Source organism: Arachis stenosperma, chromosome 3, assembly GCF_014773155.1.
Source record: "Arachis stenosperma cultivar V10309 chromosome 3, arast.V10309.gnm1.PFL2, whole genome shotgun sequence".
Taxonomy (NCBI): Eukaryota; Viridiplantae; Streptophyta; class Magnoliopsida; order Fabales; family Fabaceae; genus Arachis; species Arachis stenosperma.
This window is the reverse complement of record NC_080379.1, coordinates 102,027,361-102,040,210: the sequence shown is the minus strand read 5'-3', so window position 1 is coordinate 102,040,210 and position 12,850 is coordinate 102,027,361. Positions and strand designations below refer to the sequence as shown.

The following is a 12,850-nucleotide window of genomic DNA, read 5'->3' as shown; positions in this document are numbered from 1 at the left end:
AGTATTACCACCGGATACATACATGCCACAGACACATAATTGGGTGAACCTTTTCAGATTGTGACTCAGCTTTGCTAAAGTCCCCAATTAGAGGTGTCCAGGGTTCTTAAGCACACTCTTTTTGCCTTGGATCACAACTTTATTCTTTCTTTTTCTTTCTTTTTATTTTTTTTTTCGCCTCTTCTTTTTTTTTTCGTTTTTTTTTTCACTGCTTTTTCTTGCTTCAAGAATCATTTTGATGATTTTTCAGATCCTCAGTAACATGTCTCCTTTTTCATCATTCTTTCAAGAGCCAACATTCATGAACCACAAATTCAAAAGACATATGCACTGTTTAAGCATACATTCAGAAGACAAAAATATTGCCACCACATCAAAATAATTAAACTGTTATAAAATTCAAAATTCATGCAATTCTTTTTCTTTTTCAATTTAAGAACATTTGTTTATTTAAGAAAGGTGATGGATTCATAGGCAATTCATAACTTTAAGGCATAGACACTAAGACACTAATGATCACAAGACACAAACATGGATAAACATAAGCATAAAATTCGAAAAACAGAAGAATAAAGAACAAGGAAATCAAAGAACGGGTCCACCTTAGTGATGGCGGCTCTTTCTTCCTCTTGAAGATCCTATGGAGTGCTTGAGCTCCTCAATATCTCTTCCTTGTCTTTGTTGCTCCTCCCTCATGATTCTTTGGTCTTCTCTAATTTCATGAAGGACGATGGAGTGTTCTTGATGCTCCACCCTTAGTTGTCCCATGTTGGAACTCAACTCTCCTAGGGAGGTGTTTAGTTGCTCCCAATAGTTTTGTGGAGAAAAGTGCATCCCTTGAGGCATCTCAGGGATCTCATGATGAGTGGGGTCTCTTGTGTGCTCCATCCTTTTCTTAGTGATGGGCTTGTCTTCATCAATGGGGATGTCTCCCTCTATGTCAACTCCTACTGAATAACAGAGGTGACAAATGAGATGAGGAAAGGCTAACCTTGCCAAGGTAGAGGACTTGTCCGCCACCTTGTAGAGTTCTTGGGCTATAACCTCATGAACCTCTATTTCTTCTCCAATCATGATGCTATGGATCATGATAGCCCGGTCTATGGTAACTTCGGACCGGTTGCTAGTGGGAATGATTGAGCGTTGTATAAACTCTAACCATCCTCTAGCCACGGGCTTGAGGTCATGCCTTCTCAATTGAACCGGCTTTCCTCTTGAATCTCTCTTCCATTGGGCGCCCTCTTCACATATGACTGTGAGGACTTGGTCCAACCTTTGATCAAAGTTGACCCTTCTAGTGTAAGGATGTTCATCTCCTTGCATCATAGGCAAGTTGAACGCCAACCTCACATTCTCCGGACTAAAATCCAAGTATTTCCCCCGAACCATAGTAAGATAATTCTTTGGATTTGGGTTCACACTTTGGTCATGGTTCTTGGTGATCCATGCATTGGCATAGAACTCTTGAACCATCAAGATTCCGACTTGTTGAATGGGGTTGGTAAGGACTTCCCAACCTCTTCTTCGGATCTCATGTCGGATCTCCGGATATTCACCCTTTTTGAGTGAAAAAGGGACCTCGGGGATCACCTTCTTCAAGGCCACAACTTCATAGAAGTGGTCTTGATGCACCCTTGAGATGAATCTCTCCATCTCCCATGACTCGGAGGTGGAAGCTTTTGCCTTCCCTTTCCTCTTTCTAGAGGTTTCTCCGGCCTTGGATGCCATAAATGGTTATGGAAAAATGAAAAGGGCAACGCTTTTACCACACCAAACTTAAAATGTTTGCTCGTCCTCGAGCAAAAGAAGAAAGAAGAGAGTAGAAGAAGAAGAAATGAGGAGAAAGGGAATGGCTTTGTATTCGGCCAAGGGGAGAGATATGGTGTTTAAGGTGTGTGAAAATGAAGGAGTGAAGGAGGGTTTATATAGGAGAGAGGGAGAGGGATGTTCGGCCATTTGAGGGTGGGTTTGGGTGGGAAAGTGGTTTGAATTTGAATGGTGGGGTAGGTGGGGTTTTATGAAGGATGGATGTGAGTGGTGAAGAGAAAGAAGGGATTTGATAGGTGAGGGGTTTTTTGGGGAAGAGGTGTTGAGGTGATTGGTGAAGAAGAGAGAGAGAGTGGTAGGGTATGTGGGGATCCTGTGGGGTCCACAGATCCTGAGGTGTCAAGGAAAAGTCATCCCTGCACCAAATGGCATGCAAAATCACGTTTTGTGCCTTTTCTGGCGTTAAACGCCGGGCTGGTGCCCATTCCTGGCGTTTAACGCCAGGTTCTTGCCCTTTTCTGGCGTTTAACGCCAGTCTGGTGCCCCTTTCTGGCGTTAAACGCCCAGAATGGTACCAGACTGGGCGTTAAACGCCCAACAGCTAACCTCACTGGCGTTTAAACGCCAGTAGGTGCGTCCTCCAGGGTGTGCTATTTTTCTTCATGTTTTTCATTCTGTTTTTGCTTTTTTCATTAATTTTGTGACTTCTTATGATCATCAACCTACAAAAGACATAAAATAACAAAAGAAAATAGTTAATTATAAAACATTGGGTTGCCTCCCAACAAGCGCTTCTTTAATGTCATTAGCTTGACAGAGGACTCTCATGGAGCCTCACAGATACTTAGAGCCATGTTGGGACCTCCCAACACCAAACTTAGAGTTTGAATGTGGGGGTTCAACACCAAACTTAGAGTTTGGTTGTGGCCTCCCAACACCAAACTTAGAGTTTGACTGTGGGGGCTCTGTTTGGCTCTGCTTTGAAAGAAGCTCTTCATGCTTCTTCTCCATGGTGATAGAGGGATATCCTTGGGCCTTAAACACCAAGGATTCTTGATGAGCGGATAATTTGTATACTTTTTGGCATTGTTTTTAGTATGTTTTTGATATGATATAGTTAGTTTTTAGTATATTTTTATTAGTTTTTAGTTAAAATTCACTTTTCTGGACTTTACTATGAGTTTGTGTGTTTTTCTGTGATTTCAGGTATTTTCTGGCTGAAATTGAGGGACCTGAGCAAAATTCTGATCCAGAGACTCAAAAGGACTGCAGATGCTGTTGGATTCTGACCTCCCTGCACTTGAAGTGGATTTTCTGGAGCTACAGAAGCCCAATTGGCGCGCTCTCAACGGCGTTGGAAAGTAGACATCCTGGGCTTTCCAGCAATATATAATAGTCCATACTTTGCCCAAGATTTGATGGCCCAAACCGGCGTTCAAAGTCACCTCAAGAAATCCCAGCGTTAAACGCTGGAACTGGCACCTAAATGGGAGTTAAACGCCCAAACTGGCACCAAAGCTGGCGTTTAACTCCAAGAAGAGTCTCTACACGAAATTGCTTCATTGCTCAGCCCAAGCACACACCAAGTGGGCCCGGAAGAGGATTTTTATGTCATTTACTCATTTCTGTACACCCTAGGCTACTAGTTTCTTATAAGTAGGACCTTTTACTATTGTATAGAAATCTTTTGATCACTTAGAAATCTTTGGATCACTTTTAGATCTCTAGATCATCTTTGAACATTTTAGTTCTTAGATCATTGGGAGGCTGGCCATTCGGCCATGCCTAGACCTTATGCTTATGTATTTTCAACGGTGGAGTTTCTACACACCATAGATTAAGGTGTGGAGCTCTGCTGTACCTCGAGTATTAATGCAATTACTATTGTTCTTCCATTCAATTCCGCTTGTTCTTTGTCCAAGATATCACTTGTTCTTCAACATGATGAAGGTGATGATTGACGCCCATCACCATTCTCACCCATGAACAAGGTGACTGACAACCATTCTTGTTCTACAAGCATCTGAGGCTTGGTGAATATCTCTTGGATTCCTGATTGCACGATGCATGGTTGATCGCCTGACAACCGAGTGCTCGCCTGACAAACGAGCCAGCCATTCCGTGAGATCAGAGTCTTCGTGGTATAGGCAAGAACTGATGGCAGCATTCAAGAGAATCCGGAAGGTCTAACCTTGTCTGTGGTATTCTGAGTAGGATTCAATGACTGAATGACTGTGACGTGCTTCAAACCTGTAACCTACTGGGCGTTAGTGACAGACGCAAAAGAGTTATTCTATTCCGGTAGGGGAGGGAACCGAACCGGTGATTGGCCGTACTGTGACAGAGTATTGAGCATTAGCTTTCACTGCGAGGATGGGAGGTAGCTGCTGACAACAGTGAGACCCTATACGAGCTTGCCATGGAAAGGAGTAAGAAGGGTTGGATGAAGACAGTAGGAAAGCAGAGAGACGGAAGGGAAGGCATCTTCATGCGCTTATCTGAAGTTCCTACCAATGAGTACATAAGTATCACTATCTTTATCTTTTATGTTATTTTCGTTCATCACCATATATATCTGAGTCTGCCTGACTAAGATTTACAAGATGACCATAGCTTGCTTCAATACTAACAATCTCCGTGGGATCGACCCTTACTCACGTAAGGTTTATTACTTGGACGACCCAGTGCACTTGCTGGTTAGTTGTGCGAAGTTGTGTAATGCCATGGTATTGAGCGCACCAAGTTTTTGGAGCCATTACCAGGGATTATGAGAGTTGTGAAAAAGTATAGTTCACAATTTCGCGCACCAAGTTTTTGGCGCCGTTGCCGGGGATTGTTCTAGTTTGAGCAAGCCTTTGGTAACATCAGTGCCAAGATCCGGCAACAACATCAAATTTTTGGTGTTATTGCCCGGGATTGTTTAGGCTGGACAACTGACGGTTCATCTTGTTGCTTAGATTAGGTATTTTTTTTTTTCGAAATTCTTGAAGATGAATTCTAGAGTTTCATGATGATTTGTTGAAATCTGGCTGGCTGAGAAGCCATGTCTAATCTGATTGGACCGAGGTTTCAACTTATCACCACAAGAGCTTGTTGATTTCGTATCAATCTTGCTTTTGGAGCAGTGATTTGCTAAGGCTTGGCTGACCTTTGGTCATGTCTAGTGTTTTGGACCGAAGCTTTCTTTGGAAGCTTGGCTGGCTGTGAAGCCATGTCTAATTCCTGGACCGGAGTCTTAGACTAACATTGCACTGATTCCTGGAATTCTCATTAAGAATTTTGATACCTTTTTCCACTTAATTTTCGAAAAACACAAAAAAATTTACAAAATCATAAAAAAACCAAAAAGATTTTATGTTTCTTGCTTGAGTCTAGTGTCTCATCTTAAGTTTGGTGTCAATTGCATGAATTCATTCATGTGTCTTAAGGATCTTCAAGTAATTCTTGATGATTTCTTGCTCTGATCTTTGAATTCTATTGACTTGAGTATTTTGTGTGTCTCATATGCATTTTCAGTTCATTAGTGTCAGTAGTATACAAACTGCTAAGTTTGGTGTCTTGCATGCATTGTTATTTGATTCTTGTTGCATTTTAATTATTAAAAATCCAAAAAAAATTTTTAATTTGTATCTTTTCAAGTCAATGATACAAGGGATTGAAGATTCAGAACACACTGCAGAGGAATTATACAGAAAAAGCTGAGCATTCAAAAATGCCCAGTGAAGAAGGCAGACTGGCGTTTAAACGCCAGCCAGGGCACCTGGTTGGGCGTTTAACGCCCAAAAAGGTAGCATTTTGGGCGTTAAACGCCAGAATGTATACCATTCTGGGCGTTTAACGCCAGGATGGTGCTAGGGGGAAGATTTTGTTTTCAAATCAATTTTTTTTAAGTTTTCCAAAATCAAATCTTTTTCAAATCAAATCTTTTCAATCAAATGTTTTCAAAATTAATTTCTTTCCTTTCAAAGATACTTACTAACAATTAATGATTTGATTGAACATTTTTTGCCTTTTCTGTTAAGGAAGGTTTTATGTTTGAATCATATCTTTTCTTGTTAGGCAAGTCATTAATTTTTAAAATCATATCTTTTAAAATTGTTTTCAAATCATATCTTTTAAAATTGTTTTCAAATCATATCTTCTCAACCTCATCTTTTTCAAAATAGTTTTCAATCAAATCTTTTTGACTTCTAATTTCAAAATCTTTTTCAAAAATTACTTGATTTCTTTTTCACTTTCAATTTTCGAAAATTATCAATCAAATTTTCAAAATGTTTTCAAAATCTTTTAATTGAATTTTCGAAAATCCTCTTCCCTCCTTCTCACATCCTTCTATTTATGGAGTACCACTCCTTCTAAATGCACAATTCGAACCTTATCTACTTAGAGTTCGAATTCTTCTTCTCCTTCTTCTTTCTATTTCTCTTTTCCTCTGACAATTCAAGGAATCTCTATACTGTGACATAGAGGATTCCACATTTTCTTTTTCTTCTCTTTCATATGAGCAGGAGCAGAGACAAAGGCATTCTTGTTGAAGCTGATCCTGAACCCGAAAGGACCTTGAGAGAAAGCTAAGAGAAGCCAAAGCACAACTCTCTTTAGAGGACCTGACCGAATTCTTCAAAGAAGAAGAACCCATGGCAGCCGAAAACAACAACAATGCCAACAATGCAAGGAAGGTGCTGGGTGACTTTACTGCACCTACTCCTGATTTCTATGGGAGAAGCATCTCTATCCCTGCCATTGGAGCAAACAACTTTGAGCTTAAGCCTCAATTAGTTTCTCTAATGCAACAGAATTGCAAGTTCCATGGACTTCCAATGGAAGATCCTCATCAGTTTTTAGCTGAATTCTTGCAAATCTGTGACACAGTCAAGACTAATGGGGTTAACCCTGAGGTCTACAGACTGATGCTATTCCCTTTTGCTGTAAGAGACAGAGCTAGAATATGGTTGGATTCTCAACCTAAAGAAAGCCTGGACTCTTGGGAAAAGCTAGTCAATGCCTTCTTGGCAAAGTTCTTTCCACCACAAAGATGGAGTAAGCTTAGAGTGGAAGTCCAAACCTTCAGACAGAAGGATGGAGAATCCCTCTATGAAGCTTGGGAAAGATACAAACAATTAATCAGAAGATGTCCCTCAGACATGCTTTCTGAATGGAGCATCATAGGAATTTTCTATGATGGTCTCTCTGAACTATCTAAGATATCCTTGGATAGCTCTGCTGGAGGATCTCTTCATCTGAAGAAGACGCCTGTAGAAGCTCAAGAATTGATTGAAATGGTTGCAAATAACCAATTCATGTACACTTCTGAAAGGAATCCTGTGAACAATGGGACTAGTCAGAAGAAAGGAGTTCTTGAGATTGACACTCTGAATGCCATACTGGCTCAGAACAAGATATTGACTCAACAAGTCAATTTGATTTCTCAAAGTCTGTCTGGAATGCAAAATGCACCTGGCAGTACTAAGGAAGCTTCATCTGAGGAAGAAGCTTATGATCCTGAGAACCCTTCCATGGAAGAGGTGAATTACCTAGGAGAACCCTATGGAAATACCTACAATTCTTCATGGAGAAATCACCCAAATCTCTCATGGAAGAATCAAGAGAGACCTCAACAAGGTTTCAATAACATAATGGTGGAAGAAACAGGTTTAGCAATGGCAAGCCTTTTCCATCATCTTCTCAGCAACAGACAGAGAGTTCTAAGCAGAATACTTTTGACTTAGCAACAATGGTCTCTGATCTAATAAAGACCACTCAAAGTTTCATGAATGAAACAAGGTCCTCCATCAGAAATTTGGAAGGACAAGTGGGTCAGCTGAGCAAGAAGGTTACTGAACTCCCTCCTAGTACTCTCCCAAGTAATACAGAAGAAAATCCAAAAGGAGAGTGCAAGGCCATCAACATGGCCGAATATGGAGAGGAAAGAGAGGAGGAGGACGCCACTGAGGAAGACCTCAGTGGGCGTGTACCAATCCCCTCTGAGTTCCTCAATGAGGAACAATGGGAATCTGAGGCTCAAAATGAGACCATAGAGATTCCATTGGACTTACTTCTGCCATTCATGAGCTCTGATGAGTATTCTCCCTCTGAAGAGGATGAGTATGCCACTGAAGAGCAAGTTGCTAAATACCTTGGAGCAATCATGAAGCTAAATGACAAGTTATTTGGAAATGAGGCTTGGGAGGATGAACCCCCCTTGCTCACCAAAGAACTGGATGACTTGTCTAGGCAGAAACTGCCTCAAAAGAGGCAGGATCCTGGGAAGTTTTCTATACCTTGTACCATAGGCACCATGACCTTCAAGAAGGCCTTGTGTGACTTAGGGTCAAGTGTAAACCTCATGCCCCTCTCTGTAATGGAGAAATTAGGGATCTTTGAGGTGCAAGCTGCAAGAATCTCATTAGAGATGGCAGACAATTCAAGAAAACAAGCTCATGGACTTGTAGAGAATGTTTTGGTGAAGATTGAAGACCATTACATCCCTACTGATTTCATAGTCCTAGAGACTGGGAAGTGCATGGATGAATCCATCATCCTTGGCAGACCCTTCCTAGCCACAGCAAAGGCTGTGATTGATGTTGATAGAGGAGAGTTGATCATTCAAGTGAATGGAGAATCCTTGGTGTTTAAGGCCCAAGGATATCCCTCTATCATCATGGAGAGGAAGCATCAAGAGCTTCTCTCAAAACAGAGCCAAACAGAGCCCCCACAGTCAAACTCTAAGTTTGGTGTTGGGAGGCTACAACCAAACTCTAAGTTTGGTGTTGAAACCCCACATTCAAACTCTAAGTTTGGTGTTGGGAGGTTTCAACACGGTTCTGAGCATTTCTGAGGCTCCATGAGAGCCCTCTGTCAAGCTAATGACATTAAAGAAGCGCTTGTTGGGAGGCAACCCAATGTTTTATAATTAATTATTTTCTTTTGTTATTTTATCTTTTTTGTAGGTTGATGATCATAAAAAGTCACAAAAACAATGAAAAAAGCAAAAACAGAATGAAAAACAGGAAGAAAAACAGCACACCCTGGAGGAGAAGAAACTGGCGTTCAAACGCCAGTAATGCTAGCTGTTGGGCGTTTAACGCCCAGTCTGGCACCCTTCTGGGCGTTTAACGCCAGAAAGGGGCACCAGACTGGCGTTAAACGCCAGTAAAGGGCAAGAACCTGGCGTTAAACGCCAGGAATGGGCACCAGCCCGGCGTTTAACGCCAGAAATGGCTCAAAACGTGATTTTGAGCCACATTTGGTGCAGGGATGACTTTTCCTTGACACTACAGGATCTGTGGACCCCACAGGACCCTACCATCACTCTCTCTCTTCTTCCCCCATTCACCAATCACCTCAACACCTCTTCCCCAAAAACCCTTCACCTATCAAATCCCATCTTTCTCTTCACCACTCACATCCATCCTTCATAAAACCCCACCAACCTCACCCTTCAAATTCAAACCACTTTCCCTCCCAAACCCACCCATAATGGCCGAACCTTTACCCCCCTCTCTCCTATAAATACCCTTCTTCAACTCTTCATTTTCACACAACCTAAACACCCTTTCTTACCCTTCTTGGCCGAACATACCACCTTCTCCCTTTTCCTCATTTCTTCTTCTTCTACTCTCTTCTTTCTTCTTTTGCTCGAGGACGAGCAAACATTTTAAGTTTGGTGTGGTAAAAGCGTTGCTTTTCATAACCATTTATGGCATCCAAGGCCGGAGAAACCTCTAAAAAGAGGAAAGGGAAGGCAAAAGCTTCCACCTCCGAGTCATGGGAGATGGATAGATTCCTCTCAAGGGTGCATCAAGACCACTTCTATGAAGTTGTGGCCTTGAAGAAGGTGATCTCCGAGGTCCCCTTTTCACTCAAAAAGGGTGAATATCCGGAGATCCGCCATGAGATCCGAAGAAGAGGTTGGGAAGTTCTTACCAACCCCATTCACAAGTCGGAATCTTGATGGTTCAAGAGTTCTATGCCAATGCATGGATCACAAAGAACCATGACCAAAGTGTGAACCCGAATCCAAAGAACTATCTCACTATGGTTCGGGGGAAATACTTGGATTTTAGTCCGGAGAGTGTGAGGGTGGCGTTCAACTTGCCTATGATGCAAGGAGATGAGCATCCTTACACTAGAAGGGTCAACTTTGATCAAAGGTTGGACCAAGTCCTCACAACCATATGTGAAGAGGGCGCACAATGGAGGCAAGATTCAAGAGGAAAGCCGGTTCAATTGAGAAGGCATGACCTCAAGCCCGTGGCTAGAGGATGGTTAGAGTTCATACAACGCTCAATCATTCCCACTAGCAACCGGTCCGAAGTTACCATAGACCGGGCCATCATGATTCATAGCATCATGATTGGAGAAGAAGTAGAAGTTCATGAGGTTATAGCTCAAGAACTCTACAAGGTGGCGGACAAGACCTCCACTTTGGCAAGATTAGCCTTTCCTCACCTCATTTATCACCTCTGTTATTCAGTTGGAGTTGACATAGAAGGAGATACCCCCATTGATGAGGACAAGCCCATCACCAAGAAAAGGATGGAGTACACAAGAGACCCCTCTCACCATGAGATCCCTGAGATTTCTCAAGGGATGCACTTTCCTCCACAAAAATTATTGGGAGCAATTAAACACCTCCCTAGGAGAATTGAGTTCCAACATGGGACAACTAAGGGTGGAGCATCAAGAACACTCCATTCTCCTCCATGAAATTAGAGAAGACCAAAGAATCATGAGGGAGGAGCAACAAAGACAAGGAAGAGACATTGAGGAGCTCAAGCACTCCATAGGATCTTCAAGAGCAAGAAAGAGCCGCCATCACTAAGGTGGACCCGTTCCTTGATTTCCTTGATCTTTATTCTTCTGTTTTTCGATTTTTATGCTTATGGTTATCCATGTTTGTGTCTTGTGATCATTAGTGTTTTAGTGTCTATGCCTTAAAGTTATGAATGTCCTATGAATTCATCACCTTTCTTCAATAAAAACGTGCCTAATTGATAAAAGAAAGAATTGCATGAATTTTGAATTTTATAATAGTTTAATTATTTTGATGTGGTGGCAATATTTTTGTTCTCTGAATGTATGCTTAAACAGTGCATATGTCTTTTGAATTTGTGGTTCATGAATGTTGGCTCTTGAAAGAATGATGAAAAATGAGACATGTTACTGAGGATCTGAAAAATCAATAAAATGATTCTTGAAGCAAGAAAAAGCATTGAAAAAAAAAACCGAAAAAAAGGAAAGAGAAAAAGAAAGAAAAAGAAAGAATAAAGTTGTGATCCAAGGCAAATAAGAGTGTGCTTAAGAACCCTGGACACCTCTAATTGGGGACTTTAGCAAAGCTGAGTCACAATCTGAAAAGGTTCACCCAATTATATGTCTGTGGCATGTATGTATCCGGTGGTAATACTGGAAGACAGAGTGCTTTGGGCCACAGCCAAGACTCAATAAATAGCTATGTTCAAGAATCATCATACTTTACTAGGAGAATCATTAACACTATCTGGATTCTGAGTTCCTAAAGAAGCCAATCATTCTGAATTACAAGGGATAGAGTGAGATGCCAAAACTATTCAGAGGCAAAAAGTAAAAGCCCCGCTCATCTAATTAATACTGATCTTCACAGATGTTTTTGGAATTCATTGCATATTCTCTTCTTTTTATCCTATTTTGATTTTCAGTTGCTTGAGGACAAGCAACAATTTAAGTTTGGTGTTGTGATGAGCGGATAATTTGTATACTTTTTGGCATTGTTTTTAGTATGTTTTTGATATGATATAGTTAGTTTTTAGTATATTTTATTAGTTTTTAGTTAAAATTCACTTTTCTGGACTTTACTATGAGTTTGTGTGTTTTTCTGTGATTTCAGGTATTTTCTGGCTGAAATTGAGGGACCTGAGCAAAAATCTGATCCAGAGACTCAAAAGGACTGCAGATGCTGTTGGATTCTGACCTCCCTGCACTCGAAGTGGATTTTCTGGAGCTACAGAAGCCCAATTGGCGCGCTCTCAACGGCGTTGGAAAGTAGACATCCTGGGCTTTCCAGCAATATATAATAGTCCATACTTTGCTCAAGATTTGATGGCCCAAACCGGCGTTCAAAGTCACCTCAAGAAATCCCAGCGTTAAACGCTGGAACTGGCACCTAAATGGGAGTTAAACGCCCAAACTGGCACCAAAGCTGGCGTTTAACTCCAAGAAGAGTCTCTACACGAAATTGCTTCATTGCTCAGCCCAAGCACACACCAAGTGGGCCCGGAAGAGGATTTTTATGTCATTTACTCATTTCTGTACACCCTAGGCTACTAGTTTCTTATAAGTAGGACCTTTTACTATTGTATAGAAATCTTTTGATCACTTAGAAATCTTTGGATCACTTTTAGATCTCTAGATCATCTTTGAACATTTTAGTTCTTAGATCATTGGGAGGCTGGCCATTCGGCCATGCCTAGACCTTATGCTTATGTATTTTCAACGGTGGAGTTTCTACACACCATAGATTAAGGTGTGGAGCTCTGCTGTACCTCGAGTATTAATGCAATTACTATTGTTCTTCCATTCAATTCCGCTTGTTCTTTGTCCAAGATATCACTTGTTCTTCAACATGATGAAGGTGATGATTGACGCCCATCACCATTCTCACCCATGAACAAGGTGACTGACAACCATTCTTGTTCTACAAGCATCTGAGGCTTGGTGAATATCTCTTGGATTCCTGATTGCACGATGCATGGTTGATCGCCTGACAACCGAGTGCTCGCCTGACAAACGAGCCAGCCATTCCGTGAGATCAGAGTCTTCGTGGTATAGGCAAGAACTGATGGCAGCATTCAAGAGAATCCGGAAGGTCTAACCTTGTCTGTGGTATTCTGAGTAGGATTCAATGACTGAATGACTGTGACGTGCTTCAAACCTGTAACCTACTGAGCGTTAGTGACAGACGCAAAAGAGTTATTCTATTCCGGTAGGGGAGGGAACCGAACCGGTGATTGGCCGTACTGTGACAGAGTATTGAGCATTAGCTTTCACTGCGAGGATGGGAGGTAGCTGCTGACAACAGTGAGACCCTATACGAGCTTGCCAT

At 41.5% G+C, this 12,850-nt stretch overlaps 1 non-coding gene across 1 annotated transcript; it reads right to left on the bottom strand.

The window, feature by feature from the left end:
* Positions 1-6,809: 6,809 nt before the first annotated feature.
* LOC130972006 (small nucleolar RNA R71) lies at positions 6,810-6,917 on the bottom strand. Its single transcript, XR_009083210.1, has one exon. It is a non-coding gene; the product is annotated as a small nucleolar RNA R71 (small nucleolar RNA).
* Positions 6,918-12,850: the final 5,933 nt, after the last annotated feature.